The sequence below is a fragment of the Panulirus ornatus genome, chromosome 32, assembly GCF_036320965.1.
Source record: "Panulirus ornatus isolate Po-2019 chromosome 32, ASM3632096v1, whole genome shotgun sequence".
NCBI lineage: Eukaryota > Metazoa > Arthropoda > Malacostraca > Decapoda > Palinuridae > Panulirus > Panulirus ornatus.
Window position 1 is genome coordinate 19,530,003 of NC_092255.1, and position 23,833 is coordinate 19,553,835.

General features: G+C 51.3%; 1 long non-coding RNA gene across 2 annotated transcripts in view; it reads right to left on the reverse strand.

Moving 5' to 3' along the window:
* The window catches only part of LOC139759131 (uncharacterized), a 341,589-nt gene that overhangs the window by 15,159 nt on the left and 302,597 nt on the right, over positions 1-23,833 (reverse strand). For both annotated transcript variants that reach the window (XR_011714997.1, XR_011714998.1), the window contains one exon: positions 144-248. This is a non-coding gene — a long non-coding RNA (uncharacterized lncRNA). The remainder of the gene's footprint in view (positions 1-143; positions 249-23,833) is intronic.

Here is a 23,833-nt window from a genome sequence, read left to right on the forward strand (position 1 = left end):
AGATTATATGTTTGTGGACTGAATGCCAGCATCCCAGATGTAAGTGAAGCAAAAAGAGATGACAGCAACTTGGCCAAAGGAGTGAAAATTTATAGCAAATGAAGTGCAACCTCACAGTGCACTGAGAGAGAGGGTACACTTACCTATCAGCCTACAAGGGGTGTCCACGTCCGGGGAAATGGTCCTCATCCTACCTGGGGAGTCCACATCCAGGGATGTGGTCCTTGGCTTACTTGGGATGTCCATGTCTGGGGACAAAAAGAGACAAGGTGTATACAGACAGATAGAGATGGTTTCCTTAGAAATAAAGAAATAAGGTGTCTACATTCAGAGAGACAGTTTCTTTGGACAGAAAGAGGAAAGGTGTCTAATGACAGAAAGAGTTAAGGTGTCTAGAGACAGAATGAGGCAATGTAATTGCTTGTTGTCATGGTCAAAGGAGATAAAGGAAATCTTTCTTTCTAAAAATACATTCTATCTTATAACTACTGCTAATACATAATGGAATATGGGTGTAATATTGTCTAACCTGCAGTCGTCTGTCTACATCTAATGCACACATTATGTATTCCCTGACTGTACTATCAAATTTCAAAACGACAATCCCAATATTGTGTTCAACAGCCTTATCTCCATCTAGTGCAACTGGCACGATGATGACTCTCAGCATGTTTCCAGAGATAGATTATAAGACAGGAGGTATCCACACGACAAATTCACAGAATCCCTTTAACAATAATGTACACAAATTTTATCTGGCTTCAGAGGCTAGCATGTTATATGATCAGTTCTCATAGTATTGAAGGCAAGTGATGAGTGTCAGACAGTCATGAGATAATTAAAATGTCTGTGGTTGTAGAGGGCTTCCTGCATTTAAAATGTAAATGCCTCCCTTCTTTAACCTTATCTATCAACTCTGGTGAAATAGATATTTTAAAACTCAGGGTTTATTGTGAAGGAAAATTATTTAATGAGACGGCTGAGTAATTAAAGATAATCATACGGGAAAGAGAAAGAGAGAAATGCCCCTCCCTCTAACAAGTCATATCCCCCGGCTCCAACCCCCCGGCACTATCTAACACCAACAATGTGGAAATAAAAGGCATGTAATAGGGGGCGGGGAGGAGGCTTGGAGATACGGGACGCAAATTGGTCCCAAGGTTGTGGTTACGGGAGCCGACCGGCGTGACGTTGGGGTGAGGCAGACGTCCCCTGGGATCAACCACCCCCGGGGACGGTGGTGGAGGAGCCAGTATGACAGGAGGTGGCGGTGAGGGGGTCAAGTCATCACAATGGGAAGCATGACGAGAGAACGACACACACTAGGCATTATAATACTACACACAAACGAGTTGGTTGTGAGGTCCGCGCCTCACAAACGGGCCCGTCCTCCGTTACCCGAGAAGGTGATCAAAGGACACACCTTACGAGTACGTTTTCCCCCCTTTAAACTGGGTATTCGTTGCCAGTGGCGTCCCCCCCAGGCTTTGCTCTGAGACCGCTGGTGTTCCTGGTTCGTATGAGTTGCCCAGAGGGAGAGGAATCACTACTTGGAAACAGTCTGTGAACGAGGACTGCGTGCGACGCATGACCACAAGCAGCGACAGTTCGTCTCTTGAGAGTGAGGACATCATCGTGATCTCGGGCGCAAGACTCGACCGAGGTGTGGACTGGCACGCGAGCTAGGGACAGCAACGGGTCACAGAACAGATCCTCCCTCCACTTCGAAGAGGAGAATAAAATACGGATTAGACGAGCTTGAGCTTCATGGTGGATGAAAATGCGACTCGACGAGACGAAAAGTACTTAAGACGGGATCACAGTGAACAGAGGTCAGTCATGACGGACAGTCGCGCACAAAACCACACGAGAGAGGGACTGACGGGTTTGATCTAACCACCACACTCCCCCCTCACAACAGCACAATGAGAGGACTATCAGGGAATCAGTCTATCTGCTGGTTAATGCTAAAACTACGTTCTAAGTACAGGGACGAAGGATACAAGTTCAAAATAATAAAGGTATACTTACTTATATATCAGACCATGCAGATTTGAGTGTGTATTCCCACTCTGGTCACACCCACCCCTTGAAGACAGGGAGATATGATAAGAGAAGGTCTAAAGGAGAGTAAGAAATAGGGTACAAGAAATTAGGAATCTACGTTCCAGGGAGGGGAAACCCTTAACCTTGTGAATTAGCCTAGTAGTGTGGATGAGACACGGTCTTACCATACAAACCTCTGCATCAGTCTGACATTATCAATAGTCAACACTCCCTCGTAATCGGCAAAGCACAGAGAGATCGCAAGACAAGAAACGAAGAAGAGAGAAACACCCGAGACGCGAATCACCTCCAACGTGAGGGCCTGGATGGATGACTGGAGGAAGCCAGCCACACTGGTGCGCGTCAAAATACAGACGACAACGAGAAAATGAAGGACCTGCATATTTACTACTGAGGACGGCCCTCCAGGAGGGCGGTGTTCACTAGCCTATGTGTTCACGGGTTGGATTCTTCCTAGATCATAACAGAGCAATTGTTACCCCACGACTGTGTTCTCCATGTTCAGCTGGCGGTGTTCACTGGCCTATGTGTTCACGGGTTGGATTCTCCCTAGATCATAACAGAGCAATTGTTGCCCCACGACTGTGTTCTCCATGTTCAGCTGTTCTCGAGGATCACTGAATGGTAATTGAAGAGGGCGTGCAGAGGGTAGGGGGAGGGAAGTCAGCAAAACCCACCCGCCCGCCCCTCCTCTTGGTAATGTGGCCAGACTTACATGTCCACGGGATGGGGAACGGTGGGAGGGAAATGGAGGGGGAAGGAGAAGGGGAGAGTGTGGAGGACACTGGGAGGGCAGCAGACCAGGAGGAGGGGAGGTGGGTGTTCACCAGGTACCACGCATTGACACAAGCGAGACCTGCAAATACGCTACCGTACCTGTGGCTGTGGGCACCGTGGTGAGGAGAGGCAGGGGAGGCGTGGGTGAAGGGTAGAAAACACGGGGCGGTGGTGAGGGGGGGAAAGGGGAGGCGTGGGTGAAGGGTAGAAAACACGGGAAGGGGTGAGACTGAGGGATGAGGAGGACGGGGTGAGCGGGCGGCCTGAGGGGGGACAGATAAAAGCCCCAGAGGGGAAGATAATGGAGGTGTGGGGTGTAAGGCCTCCCGCCATCTGATAATATGCTAATACCTCTCGTGTCAGATGTGCTGCTCACCATTTCGACAACCAACTTCCCTCCTCGACAACTGGTGTCCTCCCTGATGCATCTTTGTCTTTTATTCCAATAAACTACCTTTCTTTCTCGAGGTCTATATTGACCAAGAACGCCCCTGTGGGTGAAGGGCACATAGCAGTGGGGTAGGGTGAGGAGGCAAGCGCAGTCAGTTCGTACAGGACGGCGACAGAGCAAGGTCTCACACACACACACACACACACACACATATATATATATATATATATATATATATATATATATATATATATATATATATATATATATATATATACATATTTGTTTATCAGTTTACGCCAGGTACACATTTAGAGATCATGCTGACGGGCGGATCAACAGGTGGGTGAAGGGGTCGATAGCATTGGTCCGGGGTTCGAACCTGAGCCCGCGTGACTCACAGGTAACCACGCTGACCCAACACACTACCGTCATCCGTCTTTTCACAACAAAGCAGCTCTCTGGTCACACCTACGAACGGCGTACGAACATGATGCATCTACGGGGAGGGCGGGGGGAGAGAAATTCCAATCCCTCTTGATTGCTGATACAGCCAACGGTGTTTTATGAGGCGAGGGCACGTGAGGCGAGGGAGTGTGAGGTGGGGACACGAGTGAGGGTTTTGGCAGCAGCAGCAGCAGAAGGGTTCTGAGGTGCCCCTCACCTGCTGCTCTGGTGACTCACCTGGCGTGGCGAACCTGGCCACACATCTGTACTGGTCCCACGCTCGGGGGATGCCCATGGTGAGCAGAGGGGGGACGAAGAGAGGATAAGGGGGTGGAGGTGGGGTAATTAGTATTATCACTAGCAGTAGTTAGTAGAAGCAGTGGTCAAAACCACCAGTAACCACATACAGCAACAGCAGAAGTAGCAGCAGAAGAAGCAGCAGCAGCAGCAGTGGTCACGAGAAATATGAGCATCAGTGTCGAGGGTGTTTCCGGGTACAGCAACAGAGGTCTTGATGAGGGTCGGTCTCGTGTGGTCTATCCTCACTACTTACTACAGACGTCACCAACCGTGCAGTCCCTCCTCCTCCGCCCGCCCGCACCCACCCACTCCACACCTTCGCCCCACACCAGCCTCCTTCCTACTCCTGTTTTGCCTCAGGAGAATTGTGGTCATCCCCCTCTCTCCTCCTCCCTAGACTTGGCTACGTCTCTCGATCAAGTGTTTCAGACCGTCGCTAAAATGTCCCCCATCTCCTGGAAATCTGCTAACATTTCCAGCCACGTCAGTTCCTAGAAAGGTCTGGCCTTCTCTGTCAGTGGAAAATTGACCCTCATTAAACAATTTTCGCATTCAGAAAGGTATGGACGCCAGACACACACCGTCTGGGATTCATCTTAAAGTTGTTTTACAACAGGTCTCCTCCCTTATAACTCCTCTATAGTCTTGAGGGGAATCCGTTACCATTATAGTGGATGTCCACGACAGAGTTCAACACCATACACTTCCCTCTACACACACACACACACACACACACATTCTTGTGGCCTCCCACTCCCCGTTAGCGTCCGCGTCCCCTAGGACCTGCACCTAACCTCTGTTTCCTATACGCCAATGACCCTCTCGTTCGCCACACAGACGACACCAGTTTCCATCATTGCCTTTATCGACATGCCTCCAAACCTGCAGATCGTCCCAGTGTTTACATCTCTCAAGCCACAGTCACCACACAGGGGCGACGTCTGACCCTCTCATACCCGTCCAACTTGAAACGTAAACAAGGATCATATATGACGTGCAGGACACACTGAGGGGGATCACCTCCGTCATCCTGAGCAGTGTCCTCTCCCTCCACATCAAAAACAGACGAGACCACTCAACAACACATCTCCATCAATGTCTTGTGTGTGTGTGTGTGTGTGTGTGTGTGTGTGTGTGTGTGTGTGTGTGTGTCTAGGATGACTGTTAGTAGTAATGACAGCGGTGTGTCACTGTTGCAGTCGGCAGTCAGGTGTGTGGCTGGATACACCTGACAGTGTGGGACGCTGTGCCGCAGGCAGTACAGTTGACGGGATGAAGGTGTGTCGTAGGCCTCGGGTGATGGAAAGGGAGGGAGGGATTAGTCACACTGGAGTGGGAGGGAGGGAGGTGTGTTGAGGCACCTGTGTCTGTGCAGGTGTTGGTGGCGCCTGTGTGGCGCCACCAACACCTGCACCACTACACACTTGTCTTACCTCACCAACACTACTCACCTCTCTATACTGCAGTATGCTAATTGAGACTCTTAATTAACTAAAAGGACCCACGTCAGTGTGCTGCCCTCCATATGTTACAGCTTAATACCACAGATACGGTACAGAACACTGTATCATATGCCCTTACGACTCCATGCATAATCATTACCTCATCACCACCAGTGGTGAGGTTTGGGGGTCTTGCCTCCTCACCAGTGGTGAGGGGTGGGGGTCTTACCTCATCACCAGCAGTGGTGAGGGATGGGGGTCTTACCTCATCACCAGCAGTGGTGAGGGGTCGTGGGGATCTCTTACCTCCTCCCCAGTGGTGACACACCCTCACCTTGCAAGGGGTGGCGATGACGGTATCAGATCACCATGTCTCCCTCCTGCTGACCCTGTCACCAAGCAGGGGGTTCACCTCACCACCCACACGAGACACTCACGCCCTCCCTCACGCCCGCCCGCCCGCCCGCCCGCCCGGCACCAAAACACTCTGGGTCACCACTTGACCTTCCAGACGAGACCCCCTCCTCGGGGCTCCGTTTTCTATGGTTATTGTGGGTGATAACCTACTACATGTGAGGCCACTGGACACGTCCTCAATGTAAGGAGGAGGAAGGAGGAGGTGTGGGTGTGGCGACGCCAGGGAGAATCGAGAGGGAGTTTTCAAACGCTCTCCTCACAGAGAGAGAGAGAGAGAGAGAGAGAGAGAGAGAGAGAGAGAGAGAGAGAGAGAGAGAGAGAGAGAGAGAGAGAGAGAGGGGACTCTAAAAGGTGGTGGTGAGATCCCGGTCATGCGACACACATGACGTCCGGGCACTTACCGCCCGTCATATCCCCCTACCCCAGCCAGAGCCACACACACACACACACGAGATCAGTGTCATGCGCTGTCATGACCCGAAATGAAACACACACACACACACGAGTGAACCATCTAACCACTAACGAAGTCTAACGACCGTGAGAACGAGACTTAATTACACCCACCCCCTGGGGTCCGATCATATATAAAGCCGATGCCACACTGTGGGTCGTGATGCAAGGTGGTGAGCGTCAGTGTGTGTGAACGCCAGCTGGTTGCCCCGCCAGGAGCCAGCCACCAGTGTGACACTATGTACTGTGGCCTGTGTCCCGATCGATATCCAGGAGCAATGAACGCTGCCCCTGCGTGTGTGTGTGTGTGTGTGTGTGTGTGTGTGTGTGTGTGTGTGTGTGTGTGGCTTACGAACAGGTAATACCCACACCACTACCTCCCCACCCCCCGGCCACACACACACGCACACACAAAGACAGGCCATGTCTGCTGGTAAACATCAGAATCACATGTAGAATAAAGGATATGAAATTGTCTGGCAGACTAACATGGAGTACATACAACAGCGTTCGGCTTCTCGCGTCTGGACAACGCACCTTAAGATGCACGGAAATCATACTGACGCGAGATCCAGTTCTAGAAAACACGGGGGGTTAAGACGGTGCGTGAAATAAAGAGAGGTGGGACCTCAATGAGAGAGGCTGAGGGTTACGGATCTGTCCCCCACGAGGAGAGAGAGAGAGAGAGAGAGAGAGAGAGAGAGAGAGAGAGAGAGAGAGAGAGAGAGAGAGAGAGAGAGAGAGAGAGAGAGAGAGAGGCGTGACCTGATTACAGCCTCCAAGTTTCTGAACACAGGTGGACGACAATGAGCGAGCAGGTCTTCGCGAGACGTACACACACACACCACCACAGCGACCAGAGGCCAGCCACCACAACACGCTGGACGAGGAGCAACACAAGAATGGACGTGAAGACGTGATGGTGTGTGGTGTAGGGCCGCTAGGAGACTTAGGGGGGGAGGGCGAGCTAAACAAATGGACGCTTCCAGTGGTGGCACAGTAAACATACACGCGTGTCGTACGCTAGTGTCAAACTCCCTCACACTCCCTCCTTCACCCCTACAGTCCAAGCAGAGGCTATCACACTCTCACATCGATCTACTGAGCTGTTCGACGCTGCTGGTCCAACTTTTTTCAAACGCTGGCTCGTTGTCTTGGAGCTTTGTTTAGGCCTACCGACCGCACAGGTCGAGAAGGTGAACCCGCATCCACCAACGGAAACATGTAAACACCTTCATCAGGTGTTAAGGATCATTCAAAGACCACATAGATCACCTATATATATATATATATATATATATATATATATATATATATATATATATATATATATATATATATGGGAAGCTATGAACATACGAAACAGTATTCTCAATTTATCTAAGTATGTCCCAAAACGTGTCCTTTTTCTGTGACGGAAAAAAACCCAACGCCGTCGCTTCGTTTTCTTTGAGAGAGAGAGAGAGAGAGAGAGAGAGAGAGAGAGAGAGAGAGAGAGAGAGAGAGAGAGAGAAATCTCGCTGACGATCTTATCTTTTCGCTAAATCCGTTTCATGGGTAACCTTAGTCATTCCCAGGGGAGAACACCCACTGTCTTACACGGAAACACATGCCAGTTTCCACGAGACATCTGCAAAATCAAGATGATAGTGTTATAGAAGAAATAGTTGTATATATATATATATATATATATATATATATATATATATATATATATATATATATATATATATATATATACTGAGCTTCCATTCCATGAGTGATGTAAGAGGATATGATGATAAATATGGCCGACCATTGGTGTCCGACTCTCTCTCTCTGTCTGTCTCTCTCTCTCTCTCTCTCTCTCTCTCTCTCTCTCTCTCTCTCTCTCTCTCTCTCTCTCTCTCTCTCTCTCTCTCTCTCGTGCCACTATCCTCATGAATTACTACCACTGGAAACAAGGTAGCCAGACGTCTCAATATCATAACATGAATATATATACAGGACGTGAGGATAGGCCTCTGTCTTCCCCCCAAAACACGAGCGGCTTCCTTAAGCGACCGAACGTAGCGGAGGCAGCGTAGCACACACACACACACACACACACACACACACACACACACAGAGCCCGAATGAGGATAGCTATGAGGCGTACACATCAGTAGCGGCTCTGTAAATGGCATGAGTGAGCCTCACACATTATGAGGGGCCTTGCAACACGACACCCTTACTTAATGAAGTACCGTATCTCACCACAAGGGCATCAAGCACTTAATTAACCTCTTGAGCGCCGGACGGTGTGCGATCCTTTGAGCGCGATAGCCTAGCTGTTGATTAAAGGCCAGGTTGGGCTCAAAGGTCTCTGGTGTCAGGTGTGTGGACACTAGTGGGGGTACCTGACGTATATGTATATTGACACATGTACCAGTGTCAGGTGTGTGGACACTAAGGAGTGCCTGTAGACTGACACATGTACCAGTGTCAGGTGTGTGGACACTAAGGAGTGCCTGTAGACTGACACATGTACCAGTGTCAGGTGTGTGGGCACGAGGGGGTTACCTGACGTACATGTATACTGACACATGTATCAGTGTCAGGTGTGTGGACACTAGTGGGGTACCTGGCGTACCTGTATACTGACACATGTACCAGTGTCAGGTGCGTGGACACTAAGGGGATGGGGTTAGCCAGGGCTGCCCCAGCACTGGGGGGAACCTACCCTGGGGGCAGACAAACACCTGGATGTGACTATCATCCCGGTTGGCATGAGGGTGTCTGCCACCACTGGTGTTGATGTTGTCAGTTGATTGGATGGTTCGATTTTGTTTAGTTTTGGAAATATCTGTTGACTAGATAAACAGAGACAAAGCATTTCAGTGAGAGTATGCGTGGAGGGCACGTATCTAGGGGGTTGGTGGAGGCAGGTGTAGAGCGTCACAGTGGGGGAGGTGGAGGCAGGTGTAGAGCGTCACAATGGGGGAAGTGGAGGCAGATGTGGAGCATTACAGTGGGGAAGGTGGAGGCAGGTGTAGAGCGTCACAGTGGGGCAGGTGGAGGCAGGTGTAAAGCGTCACAGTGGGTGAGGTGGAGGCAGGTGTAGAGCGTCACAGTGGGGCAGGTGGAGGCAGGTGTAGAGCGTCACAGTGGGGTAGATGGAGGCAGGTGTAGAGCGTGACAGTGGGGGAGGTGGAGGCAGGTGTAGAGCGTCACAGTGGGGGAGGTGGAGGCAGGTGTGGAGCATGACAGTTCGGACTACAACGACATGAGAGGGGTGACAGTGGGGCTCTTAGTGGGGATCTAGTGACACTCCCACGTCAGCCACCACTGCTGATAATGAATGATGACACACACACACACACGCACACACACAAAGAGGCAGTGTTCCCTGTATAAAACGTAAGTGACATCACGTGACGCGCGCACCACGGCACGACCTGTGTACACCTGTGGGTATGGTGGTCCAGCCTCTGACCTCAAACTTACGGGTCGGGTCAGAGGTCAGGCCGTCATACACAGGGGTGCTGCCCTAGTGCTTCGAGGGTCGTGGTGAAGTGTTCAAAGGGTCGTAACGCCTTGTTCATAGGGCCGTAACGCCGTGTTCAAAGGGTCGTAAAGCCGTGTTCAAAGGGTCGTTACGCCGTGTTCAAAGGTGTCGTAGCGCCGTGTTCATAGGGTAATGACGGCATTTTCATAGGGTCGTAACGCCGTGTTCATAGGATCGTAACGGCATGTTCATACGGTCGTAAAGCCGTGTTCAAAGGATCTTAACGCCGTGTTCAAAGTGAGCCGTAGCGCGTGTTCACGGAGCTATACATAGCAGTGAAGGAAGGAATCGCTACAAGTGTGAGAATGGCAGGTATTCTCACTACAGCACCACCCCTACATCCCCTCCCCTAGTATGTTCGTACGAAAGTGTACAGTGTATGTGTACATAAATACCTATCTGCACTTGTATATTTGTACTGTGCTGGGGAGGGAGTTGTACGTACACCAGTGGGTCCCCCATCTGATGTACAGGCTCTGCTGTCATGCAACATTTCAAACTTCTGTTTGCTGTCCACATTCAGTGTCTCACCACTTGATGTATTCCATTTATCCACACACACACACACACACACACACACACACACACACACACACATATATATATATATATATATATATATATATATATATATATATATATATATATATATATATATATATTGGAAAGGATCACAATTTTGCGCGTGATGATCAAGATATTCCTATCGTGTTTCATTTTCCCCGTGAACTCATAGGAATATATATATATATATATATATATATATATATATATATATATATATATATATATATATATATATATATATATATATATCCTTTCTTGAGAGGGTCCTGGTAATACAACCACGACTTCTTTTCCAGGAACTCCTGCAAGTTCAAGGCTACGCCACTTCCAGTAGCACGGGAATGGTGGCCTCTTTATGAAATAGTTCTCCGTCGGGAGGCGTACGATACAGCCTCGTCGAAGGGTGACTTTTTTTTCACTCGGGGGGTGTAAGCACTCTCAGGCGGAGTCCGGTAACACCCGTTCATTAACGTACGAGAACGCACTCTTATGAGTCAGCTTGAACTCCAGCGAAATAAGCGGGTTCGTGGGGACGAAGCACAACACTCAGGAGGAGACTTCTGTGAAAGGTGTGGAAATGTTGGTTGGTGTTCATCCTGCAGGGAGAAGAAAAAAAAAAAAATGAAGCAATAGATTGTGGGGTGGGAGGAGGAGGGAGGCTAGGCTAGGCTGTGGTGAGGGCCCCAGGAACGCCACTAGGGTTAATCAGCATATTTCCTTGTATGTGACGAAAGGCATGACGCGTTCAGGTAATGGCCGAACTTGTAGATTAAGCAAGTGAGTGATTCACATCAGGAGATCTAGCCGTTGTAAAATCTAAGACGAATACGTCATTTACAAACCCGCGTAATGAACGTCGAAGGTGGAACTTCCGAGTGATCAGTCCCATCTCAACGGCATTACCGTTGTAAACGGCATTACTGTTGTAAAATGCAAAGTGCGAGAGTCGGGGGTCGGCACAGAGTCGGCTAATCCGGGTCGTGTCGGTCTGCACGGTACCGATCGGGTCGTCGGGAGATGGACAAGGCCGCGGGTCGACTCTAAAAATGGCCAGTATCTTTTTTTTTTTTTAACCCTCCTCCTCCTCCTCCGCCTCCTCCCTCCTCCTGGCGACACTTGGCAGCCGCGGCCGGTGACTCAGCCATGACGCAGGTGCCGGGGGGGAAGTGGAGTCGCTCCCACCGTTTACCAGCGACGCTACACACCTTTTGCCAACAACCATACACGCGTCGCTCACTAAGGCAAACTTGGGCATTAATATTCTTGATATAGAGAGATGGAACTTCCATCTGAAATAGAGGGAAGAGCCATTATGATGAGGAGGACAGGTGTGAGGTAAGGAGGTCGCGGAGGGTCTGGGCTGCTGCTGCCGGCCGCTGGACCAGCCGCCGTCAGGACTGGTGCACGTGAACGCAACACGGAAACAATGTCCTCAGTACACACGATTTCACTCCAGGCGGATATTTCATTATCAATGGAGTGAGGCGGGCGCGGGCGCGTTTCCTAAAATAAATCGTTACGAGTGACCCATGCCCACTAGCTGGTCCTGATGGCTGACTGTGTGAGTGCGCTTCGCTGGAAATGTTGCAACTATTAACTAATTGTCCTCATTGTAAAATTTCGCCCCACCTCCCTCCCTTCATCTCCTCGTCTCCCCTCATAGCCCAACCCTCGCCTCTTACTTCCCCTTATGACTAGCCCTCGTCTTCCCTCTTCCTCATAACTAGCCCTCCCCTACTATCTCTCCTCATGACTAGCCCTCCCTTCATCTCCAAGTCTCCCCTCATGACCAGCCCTCGCCTCCACCTCACCTCAGGGACACCCTCTCCCCCACTTGCCTCCAGGGATACCTCATCTCTCACCCTCCCACCACAAGCCCTCCCTCCTCCCCTGCTGACCACAGGCCTCTTGTGTCTCGTGTGAGGCCCCTGCCCTCCCCACCAACACCCCTCCTCCTCCTCACCTTACGTAAGGTGTGGTGAGGGGCACCCTCACCCTCACGGTCAGGCCGTGAGGAGAGCTGACCTGGCTGGCTGGGCTCACCAGCACCAGCTGGCTGGCCCGCTGATCAACACACACACACACACACACACACACACACACGCAATACCTGCCCGGTACACCGATCACAGAAGACAACGAAACAATAAAGATAGTGAAAACATTCAGAATATTTACTGAACGAAATAATAAAGAAAACTACTATTACTGATACTACAACTATCACTGCTTCTACTGCTACTACGACTACTACTCTGCTACTACTACTAAATAATAATAATAATAATATTAATAGTAATACATCCATGATACAATTTGTTCTAGGATATATATATATATATATATATATATATATATATATATATATATATATATATATATATATATATATATATATATATACACACACACACACACACACACACACACACAAATGTATAAATAAATGAGAAACGTGTGTGTGTGTGTGTGTGTGTGTGTGTGTGTGTGTGTGAGTGTGAGTGTTGTGTGCAGCCACAGTTAATACTGCTTAGCTTACTCCAGCCAGCCAGGACTATAACAAAGCCACCCAGAACTGTATAACACAGCCACCCAGGACTATATAACACAGCCACCCAGGACTATGTAACACAGCCACCCAGGACTATATAACACAGCCACCCAGGACTATATAACACAGCCACCCAGGACTATATAACACAGCCACCCAGGACTATATAACACAGCCACCCAGGACTATAACATCTTAAATATATACTTATTTATATCATTCATAAGAAGTTCTCTGTTTTGTCTCCTACTGGCTAGTGTGGTTTCCTCTGGTTCCTGTGACATCTGGTTACTGTGACCTCTGGTTAATGTGACCTCTGGTTTCTGTGACCGCTGGTTCCTGTGACCTCTGGTTTCTGTGACCTCTGGTTACTGTGACCTCTGGTTACTGTGACCTCTGGTTACTGAGATCTCTGGTTTCTGTGACCTCTGGTTCCTGTGACCTCTGGTTCCTGTGACCTCTGGTTACTGTGATCTCTGGTTACTGTGACCTCTGGTTACTGTGATCTCTGGTTTTTGTGACCTCTGGTTACTGTGACCTCCGGTTACTGTGACCTCTGGTTGCTGTGACCTCTGGTTCCATACATTTTTGCACTCTTCAGAAAACAGTTCAAATGAGGACATCGTCATCCTGTGGCCTCATAACTTGAGGGGCTGTGATCAAGCCTCCTCTTGCTCTTCTCTCTTCCAAGTGGGGCAGATTAATCGCCCCTCTGACTCCCTCCCTGTCACTCATCACTGATGCCTGAGGTGCAGGCCTTCGTCATCGTGTTCTCCCCCTGGATCATCCCCCACCAGGAAGGTTGCGCTTCTCGTTCGTAATGTGTGGCTGACGAAACCTCTCTCCGTCAGGGACCAAGTCTGACTGACTGAACACTGCCTTACCCCACGGACGTACAAAAATATAAGACTGAACATTGCCTTACCCCACGGACGTACAGAAACATAAGACTGAACATTGCCTTACACCACGGAAGTACAGAAACATAAGGCTGAACATTGCCTTACCCCACGGACGTACAAAAATATAAGACTGAACATTGCCTTACCCCACGGACGTATAAGATACACAAGTCTTACTATTCGTCAATGGAAAGTCTGTCTCCTCAACGAGTCCCCTTAGGACACGCAAAAGGGGGGGAGTGGGTGAGCGTATACTACAGTAATTCACCACACGTGAACCAGGCCAACTCTGGGGAACCTGTGTCTTAAATCTGTGCCGAGTGAGTCGATGATATGCCATTCCGGCTGCTCCTCACTGCCCCTCCTCACCGCTGGCGGACACCCCTCAGGTAATTGAAGAGCAGTCCCACCGGGTAAATCATTCACAACCTAAACAAGGGCGCTTAGACTAGGTAGCGAGCGAGCCCCTGTGGCACGCCTCTTGTACGCGTCCTCTGTGTGTGTGTGTGTGTGTGTGTGTAAACATGAGGCGAGGCTGGCGGAGGGGGAGGCGTCATACAGGGCCCGTAATAAAGATAGGTAAACTGGCCCGGTAATCATAAGTGGGGGACACCGGAGCCGAGAGTCGGGCGGCGCCGGAGATAACCAGCGCAGGGTAAACACACGACCAGGGGGCGCGAGGAGGAGGAGGAGGAGGAGAGGAGCCACCTGCAACAGCAGCAGCAGTACCAGCGACAACGGCGGCGGTGACTAGGACGCTGCTGGTGGTGGTGGAGGAGGAGGAGGACGACACCGAGTGCTGTGGTGCTGCTTGCCTGCCGAGAGAGAGAGAGAGAGAGAGAGAGAGAGAGAGAGAGAGAGAGAGAGAGAGAGAGAGAGAGAGAGAGAGAGAGGTATGGGGAGGTACTGTGGTACAAAAAGGTGTGTGTGTGTGTGTGTGTGTGTGTGTGTGTGCGTGTGTGGGGTGAGAGTAACACCAGCGGGACACAATGTTAACAAGCGACCAAAGGTACTTCACCCTCTACCCCTCACCTGCTACCATTCCCCACCCTTGGCTGGCCCCAGCATACCCCCAGCCCACTCTTGGCTGGCCCTCCTACACACACACACACCCCAGTCCACTCGTGGATAACCCCGTACAACCCAGCCCACTCTTGGCCGTCCCCGCATACCCCTAGCCCACTCTTGGCTAGCCCCGAAATCCCCAGCCTACTCTTGGCTAGCCCCGCACTCCCTCAGCCCACTCTTGGCTAGCCCCACACACCCCTAGCCCACTCATGGCCGGCCCTGCACACCCTTGACTGGCCCCCGCACACCCCATAGCCCACTCTTGGCCCACCTGCAACGCGCCCCTGGCCCTCTCCTGACCTATCCTCAACCCACCATTGTTCTATTTCTCACCTGACATGAGGACCCCCCAAAATCCCGCCAAGCCTTAGGCCTGTCCTGGCCCCCGCCTCTGGCCCTGATCGGGCTGCTCCCCTATCGATTTGATATGTGCAGGTAATCCAACCCCTCGGGCGAATCTATCGGTGCACACACACACACACACCACACACACACACACACACACACACACACACACACACACCCGTCATGCTCATCCTGAGGGCGGGAGCGCAAAAAGGATTCCAGGGGTCGGACACCAAGGGGCTTAGTCCAGACCTCCTCCACCTGGCCTCACCACAAACAATACTCCACACCTCCTCCACATGGCCTCACCACAAACAACAGAGTACCACAAACAATACTCCAGTCCTCCTCCACCAGGCCTCACCACAAACAATACTCCAGACCTCCTCCACCTGGCCTCACCACAAACAATACTGCAGACCTCCTCCACCTGGCCTCACCACAAACAATACTCCAGACCACCTCCACCTGGCCTCACCACAAACAATACTCCAGACCTCCTCCACCTGGCCTCACCACAAACAATACTCCAGACCTCCTCCACCTGGCCTCACCACAAACAATACTCCACACCTCCTCCACCTGGCCTCACCACAAACAATACTCCAGACCTCCTCCACCTGGCCTCACCACAAACAATACTCCACACCTCCTCCACTTGGCCTCTAGGAATGTTAGACTATGGAATGTGACATTGATGAACACATTATAAGTCAAGAGTGGAAAAAGGACACACCAACTCGTGGATCATTGGAAAAATCTGAAGTGGCGCCACCTACACTCCTCCCTCTCTCTCTCTCTCTCTCCCCGCTCCCCCTTGTTCACTTTCGTTTCCATTGGTTTTTCTTCTGTTTTCCGTCATGTGTTTCCAGCAGGTTGGGAGGAGCAGGTAGCGTTGCTCCAGGCCAGTTTGTATGTATTTCCTTGTTACGTAAACCAACAACAAGTAAGACGAACAAATACATACACACACACACACACACACACACACACACACACACACACACACACTTTAGAGAAACTCTTCTTATGTAAACAAAGGACAAAAAATGTCTTTGTTGTACATATGAAAGACTGACTATCTGTGTGGACGCTAAAGCGACGGTACGACCCCCGAACACCAGAGTACGACCCTTGAGCACGACGGTACGACCATCGAACACGACGGTACGACCCTCGAACACGACGGTACGACCCTTGAGCACGACGGTACGACCCTCGAACACGACGGTACGACCCTCGAACACGACGGTAGGACCCTTGAGCACGACGGTAGGACCCTTGAGCACAACGGTACGACCCTTGAGCTCGACGGTACGACCCTTGAGCACGACGGTACGACCCTTGAGCACGACGTTACGACCCTTGAACACGAGTACGACCCTTGAGCACGACGGTAAGACACGAACACGACGGTACATCCCTCGAACACGACAGCACGACCCTCGAACACGAGATTACGATCTTCGAGCACGACGGTACGACTCCTTGAGCACGACGGCGCGACTCCTCGAGCACGACGGCATGACCCTCAAACACGACAACATGACCCTTGGGTAAGATGGCGCGGCCTCTGACCTGCTTTCCACACGGGTCAGGTGAAAAAAAAAACACCCGGCCACCCCAGCCCAGCCCAGGTCGTGGTCAGAAACGCCAACTCAGGCATAGAATACGGACGTCCCCCTCTCCTCACACCTTACACAACGAGACATTTTTCTTCTTTTTTTCTTTCTTGTCTTTTTTTTCTTCCTGTCCTTGCTGGACAGAGAGAGAGAGAGAGAGAGAGAGAGAGAGAGAGAGAGAGAGAGAGAGTTCCCCCAGTTTCTCCAGGTTCCTGTCTGTGAGGGGGTCACCGTCTACCTGTGATGTTGTTAGGCGGAGGGAGGGAACCCGGGGCGGAGGCGGAGGAGGAGGAGGAGGTGGCAGACACGACCGGCGTCATCTGGGGAGTCGGGTGAGTGAGGAGACACGACCAGTCCAGGTGAGGAGGAGGAGGAGGAGGATCATCACCGGCTATAGTGAGTGTGAGATTGCGAGTGTGAGGTTACGAGCGTGGTGAGGCTGTGAGTGTGAGGTTATGAGCGTGGTGAGGCTGTGAGTGTGAGGTTACGAGCGTGGTGAGGCTGTGAGTGCGAGGTTACGAGCATGGTGAGGCTGTGAGTGCGAGGTTACGAGCATGGTGAGGCTGTGAGTGTGAGGTTACGAGCGTGGTGAGGCTGCGAGTGTGAGGTTATGAGCGTGGTGAGGCTGTGAGAGTGAGGTTATGAGTGTGGTGAGGTTGTGAGTGTTCGCGGGGCGGTGTCCGCTCATCGCAGCGTCAGGAGCGCGGCCGGTGTGTATGGCGGTGGGGAGGACCGCAGCAAAGGCGGCGCCCCAGCACTGCACCTTTATGTTATAGGGGCGACGATGGAGGAGATGCGCCACCTCCTCCTCCTGGAGGCGGTCCAGGTAGCGTGGTGGCTCCTCCTCCTCCTCCTCCCGCAGTGCTAAGGCATCGGCAGGTCATACCTGGGAGGCGCTAAGGTCTCGCTAGCGTCTCGCTCCTCACATCTGACTGCGCAGTCGTGTGTGTGTGTGTGTGTGTGTGTGTGTGTGTGTGTGTGTACTCCCATATTGATCGACCAACCCCTAACGCAGGATGAACACCTGGGACGACTGTGGGCCGAGTGCCGCTACCAGGATTCGTACTTATGCGCTCGACCTCGGACGGCCCGTGGATGTACCATGGTCAGCAACAATTATCCACCACACATCACGAAGGTCCATATATATATATATATATATATATATATATATATATATATATATATATATATATATATATATATACAGCCCCACAGTTGAGGGGCTGTGTGATAGTATGTTGGGGTGAGGGCTGAGGTGTGTGTGTGTGTGTGTGTGTGTGTGTGTGTGTGTGTGTGTGTGTGTGTGTGGCAGCGATAGGGAAGGGGTAAGTGAAGGAATCAATGGGGTGGAAGAACAACCATGAAGGAGGGAGTTGTGTGTAATGTGAGGGAGGGAGGGAGGGAGTGTAGATGGAGCGGACGACCACATGAGTGTCTGTGATGAAGTGATGGAGTGTGTGTGTGGGGGGGGGGGGAGGTTGATGGTGATGGGGAGGGAGTGAAAGATGAGGGAGCACAATGGGGGGGGGGGTAAGGGAATGAACAATGGGGGTTAAGGGAATGAAAGCTATAGGGGGGATAGCAAAGAGGGGCAGGGGTAGTGGCATTATTGGGTAGGGGGCAGCAGTAACGAGGGGCAGGTGTAGTGGCAACCATGGGTAGGGGAGCAGCAGTAACCAGGGGCAGGGGTAATGGCAGCAATGGGTAGGGGGCAGCAGTAACCAGGGGCAGGGGTAGTGGCAATCAATGGGTAGGGGGCAGCAGTAACCAGGGGCAGGGGTAGTGGCAACCATGGGTAGTGGGGCAGCAGTAACCAGGGGCAGGGGTAGTGGCAGCCATGGGTAGTGGGGCAGCAGTAACCAGGGGCAGGGGTAGTGGCAACCATAGGTAGTGGGGCAGCAGTAACCAGGGGCAGTGGCAACCATGGGTAGTGGGGCAGCAGTAACCAGGGGCAGGGGTAGTGGCAATCATGGGTAGTGGGGCAGCAGTAACCAGGGGCAGGGGTAGTGGCAACCATGGGTAGTGGGGCAGCAGTAACCAGGGGCAGGGGTAGTGGCAACCATGGGTAGTGGGGCAGCAGTAACCAGGGGCAGGGGTAGTGGCAACCATGGGTAGTGGGGCAGCAGTAACCAGGGGCAGGGGTAGTGGCAATCATGGGTAGTGGGGCAGCAAAAACCAGTGTCAAGGGTACTGGCAACCATGGGTAGGGCAAGGGTAGTGGCAGCAATGGGTAGAGAGAGAGAGAGAGAGAGAGAGAGAGAGAGAGAGAGAGAGAGAGAGAGAGAGAGAGAGAGAGAGAGAGAGAGAGAGTGAACCATGGCCCAGTAAGGGGAGAGTGTGTGTGGGGGGGGGGGGGAGAATCCGCATAGCGGAGGGGTGAGTAAGGAGGGGCCGGGTACAGAGCGGCCCTTCACGACCCTCCCTCCCTCCCTCCCGGCCCTCCACGGCTCACGTGCTGCCCTCCAGTCCGACGCTGGGGGATGGATCGGGAGGTGACGCCCGGCTGTGTCCGTAATCACGTACACACACACACACACACACACTTACACTTGTAAACAATTAAGTCCACTTATAGATATATGACCCAGAGTATCCTGGTTTGACGTACACACACACACACACACACACACACACACACACACACGCTTCGTCTCTTCGATATATATCAACTGACTTATATTTCTCTCTTGCGTCTCCCCAGATGATGTGATTATTGCACGAAAGTGCACTTGGGAACTTATCGTGTCTCATTTTCCTCGTGGACTCATAGGAATATCTTGATCACGCAAACTTGTGATCCTTTCCAATACATACATACACACACATATATATATATATATATATATATATATATATATATATATATATATATATATATATATATATATATATATATATATATATCGAGCCTCCAAGGCCACGCTATATTGCATTCTCTGCATTCAAAAGTGATCGTAATGTGCTTGTGGTGGGCTGTGGAAGACCCACCAGTATTACCTGATGACCCACCAGTATTACCTGACGACCCACCAGTATCACCTGACGACCCACCAGTATTACCTGACGACCCACCATTATTACCTGACGACCCACCATTATTACCTGACGACCCACCAGTATTACCTGACGACCCACCAGTATTACCTGACGACTTACCAGTATTACCTGACGACCCACCAGTATTACCTGAAGACCCACCAGTATCACTTAAAGACCCACCAGTATTACCTGACGACCCACCAGTATTACCTGACGACCCACCAGTATCACCTGACGACCCGCCAGTATCACCTGACGACCCACCAGTATCACCTGACGACCCACCAGTATCACCTGACGACCCACCAGTATTACCTGACGACCCACCAGTATCACCTGAAGACCCACCAGTATCACCTGACGACCCACCAGTATTACCTGACGACCCACCAGTATTATCTGACGACCCACCAGTATTACCTGATGACCCACCAGTATTACCTGACGACCCACCAGCATCACCTGAAGACCCACCAGTATTACCTGACGACCCACCAGTATTACCTGAAGACCCGCCAGTATTACCTGACGACCCACCAGCATCACCTGAAGACCCACCAGTATTACCTGACGACCCACCAGAATCACCTGACGACCCACCAGTATTACCTGATGACCCACCAGTATTACCTAACGACCCACCAGGGTATTACCTGATGACCCACCAGTATTACCTGACGACCCACCAGCATCACCTGACGACCCACCAGTATTACCTGACGACCCGCCAGTATCACCTGACGACCCAACAGTATCATCTGAAGACCCACCAGTATTACCTGACGACCCACCAGTATCACCTGACGACCCACCAGTATTACCTGATGACCCACCAGTATTACCTAACGACCCACCAGTATTACCTGATGACCCACCAGTATTACCTGACGACCCACCAGCATCACCTGACGACCCACCAGTATTACCTGACGACCCACCAGCATCACCTGACGACCCGCCAGTATCACCTGACGACCCACCAGTATCACCTGAAGACCCACCAGTATTACCTGACGACCCACCAGTATTACATGACGACCCACCAGTATTACCTGACGACCCACCAGTATTACCTGACGACCCACCAGTATCACCTGACGACCCACCAGTATTACCTGATGACCCACCAGTATTACCTAACGACCCACCAGTATTACCTGACGACCCACCAGCATCACCTGACGACCCACCAGTATTACCTGACGACCCACCAGCATCACCTGACGACCTGCCAGTATCACCTGACGACCCACCAGTATCACCTGACGACCCACCAGTATTACCTGATGACCCAACAGTATTACATGACGACCCACCAGTATTACCTGACGACCCACCAGTTTTACCTGACGACCCACCAGCATCACCTGAAGACCCACCAGTATTACCTGACGACCCACCAGTATTACCTGAAGACCCACCAGTATTACCTGACGACCCACCAGCATCACCTGACGACCCACCAGTATTACCTGACGACCCACCAGTATTACCTGACGACCCACCAGTATCACCTGACGACCCACCAGTATTACCTGACGACCCACCAGTATTACCTGACGACCCACCAGTAGTACCTGACGACCCACCAGTATTACCTGACGACCCACCAGCATCACCTGACGACCCACCAGTATTACCTGACGACCCACCACTATCACCTGACGACCCACCAGTATTTCCTGACGACCCACCAATATTACCTGACGACCCACCAGCATCACCTGAAGACCCACCAGTATTACCTGACGGCCCACCAGTATTACCTGACGACCCACCAGTATTACCTGAAGACCCACCAGTATTACCTGGCGACCCACCAGTATTACCTGACGACACACCAGTATTACCTGACGACCCACCAGTATTACCTGACGACCCACCAGCATCACCTGAAGACCTACCAGTATTACCTGACGACCCACCAGTATTACCTGAAGACCTAACAGTATTACCTGACGACCCACAAGTATTGCCTGACGACCCACCAGTATTACCTGACGACCCACCAGTATTACCTGACGACCCACCAGTAATACCTGACGACCCACCAGCATCACCTGACGACCCACCAGTATTACCTGACGACCCACCAGTATTACCTGACGACCCACCAGTAATACCTGACGACCCACCAGCATCACCTGACGACCCACCAGTATTACCTGACGACCCACCAGTATTACCTGACGACCCACCATTATTACCTGACGACCCACCAGCATCACCAGAAGACCCACCAGTATTACCTGAAGACCCACCAGTATTACCTGACGACCCACCAGATATTACCTGACGACCCACCAGCATCACCTGAAGACCCACCAGTATTACCTGACGACCCACCAGTATTACCTGACGACCCACAAGCATCACCTGAAGACCCACCAGTATTACCTGACGACCCACCAGTATTACCTGACAACCCACCAGTATTACCTAAAGACCCACCAGTATTACCTGTCAGACCCACCAGTATTACCTGAAGACCCACCAGTATTACCTGGAAGACCCCACCAGTATTACCTTACGACCCACCAGTATTACCTGATGACCCACCAGTATTACCTGACGACCCACAGTATTACCTGACGACCCACCAGTATTACCTGAAGACCCACCAGTATTGCCTGAAGACCCACAGTATTACCTGACGACCCACCAGTATTACCTGACGACCCACCAGCATCACCTGAAGACCCACCAGTATTACCTGACGACCCACCAGTATTACCTGACGACCCACCAGCATCACCTGAAGACCCACCAGTATTACCTGACGACCCTCCAGTATTACCTGACGACCCACCAGTATTACCTGAAGACCCACCAGTATTACCTGACGACCCACCAGTATTACCTGACGACCCACCAGTATCACCTGAAGACACACCAGTATTATCTGACGACCCACCAGTATTACCTGACGACCCACTAGCATCACCTGAAGACCCACCAGTATTACCTGACGACCCACCAGTATTACCTGACGACCCACCAGTATTACCTGAAGACCCACCAGTATTACCTGACGACCCACCAGCATCACCTGAAGACCCACCAGTATTACCTGACGACCCACCAGTATTACCTGACGACCCACCAGTATTACCTGAAGACCCACCAGTATTACCTGACGACCCACCAGTATTACCTGAAGACCCACCAGCATCACCTGAAGACCCACCAGTATTACCTGACGACCCACCAGTATTACCTGAAGACCCACCAGTATTACCTGACGACCCACCAGTATTACCTGACGACCCACCAGTATTACCTGAAGACCCACCAGCATCACCTGAAGACCCACCAGTATTACCTGACGACCCACCAGTATTACCTGAAGACCCACCAGTATTACCTGAAGACCCACCAGTATTACCTGACGACCCACCAGTATTACCTGACGACCCACCAGTAATACCTGACGACCCACCAGTATTACCTGACGACCCATCAGTATTACCTGACGACCCACCAGCATCACCTGAAGACCCACCAGTATTACCTGACGACCCACCAGTATTACCTGACGACCCACCAGCATCACCTGAAGACCCACCAGTATTACCTGACGACCCACCAGTATTACCTGACGACCCACCAGTATTACCTGAAGACCCACCAGTATTACCTGACGACCCACCAGTATTACCTGACGACCCACCAGCATCACCTGAAGACACACCAGTATTATCTGACGACCCACCAGTATTACCTGACGACCCACTAGCATCACCTGAAGACCCACCAGTATTACCTGACGACCCACCAGTATTACCTGACGACCCACCAGTATTACCTGACGACCCACCAGTATTACCTGAAGACCCACCAGTATTACCTGACGACCCACCAGTATTACCTGACGACCCACCAGTATTACCTGAAGACCCACCAGTATTACCTGACG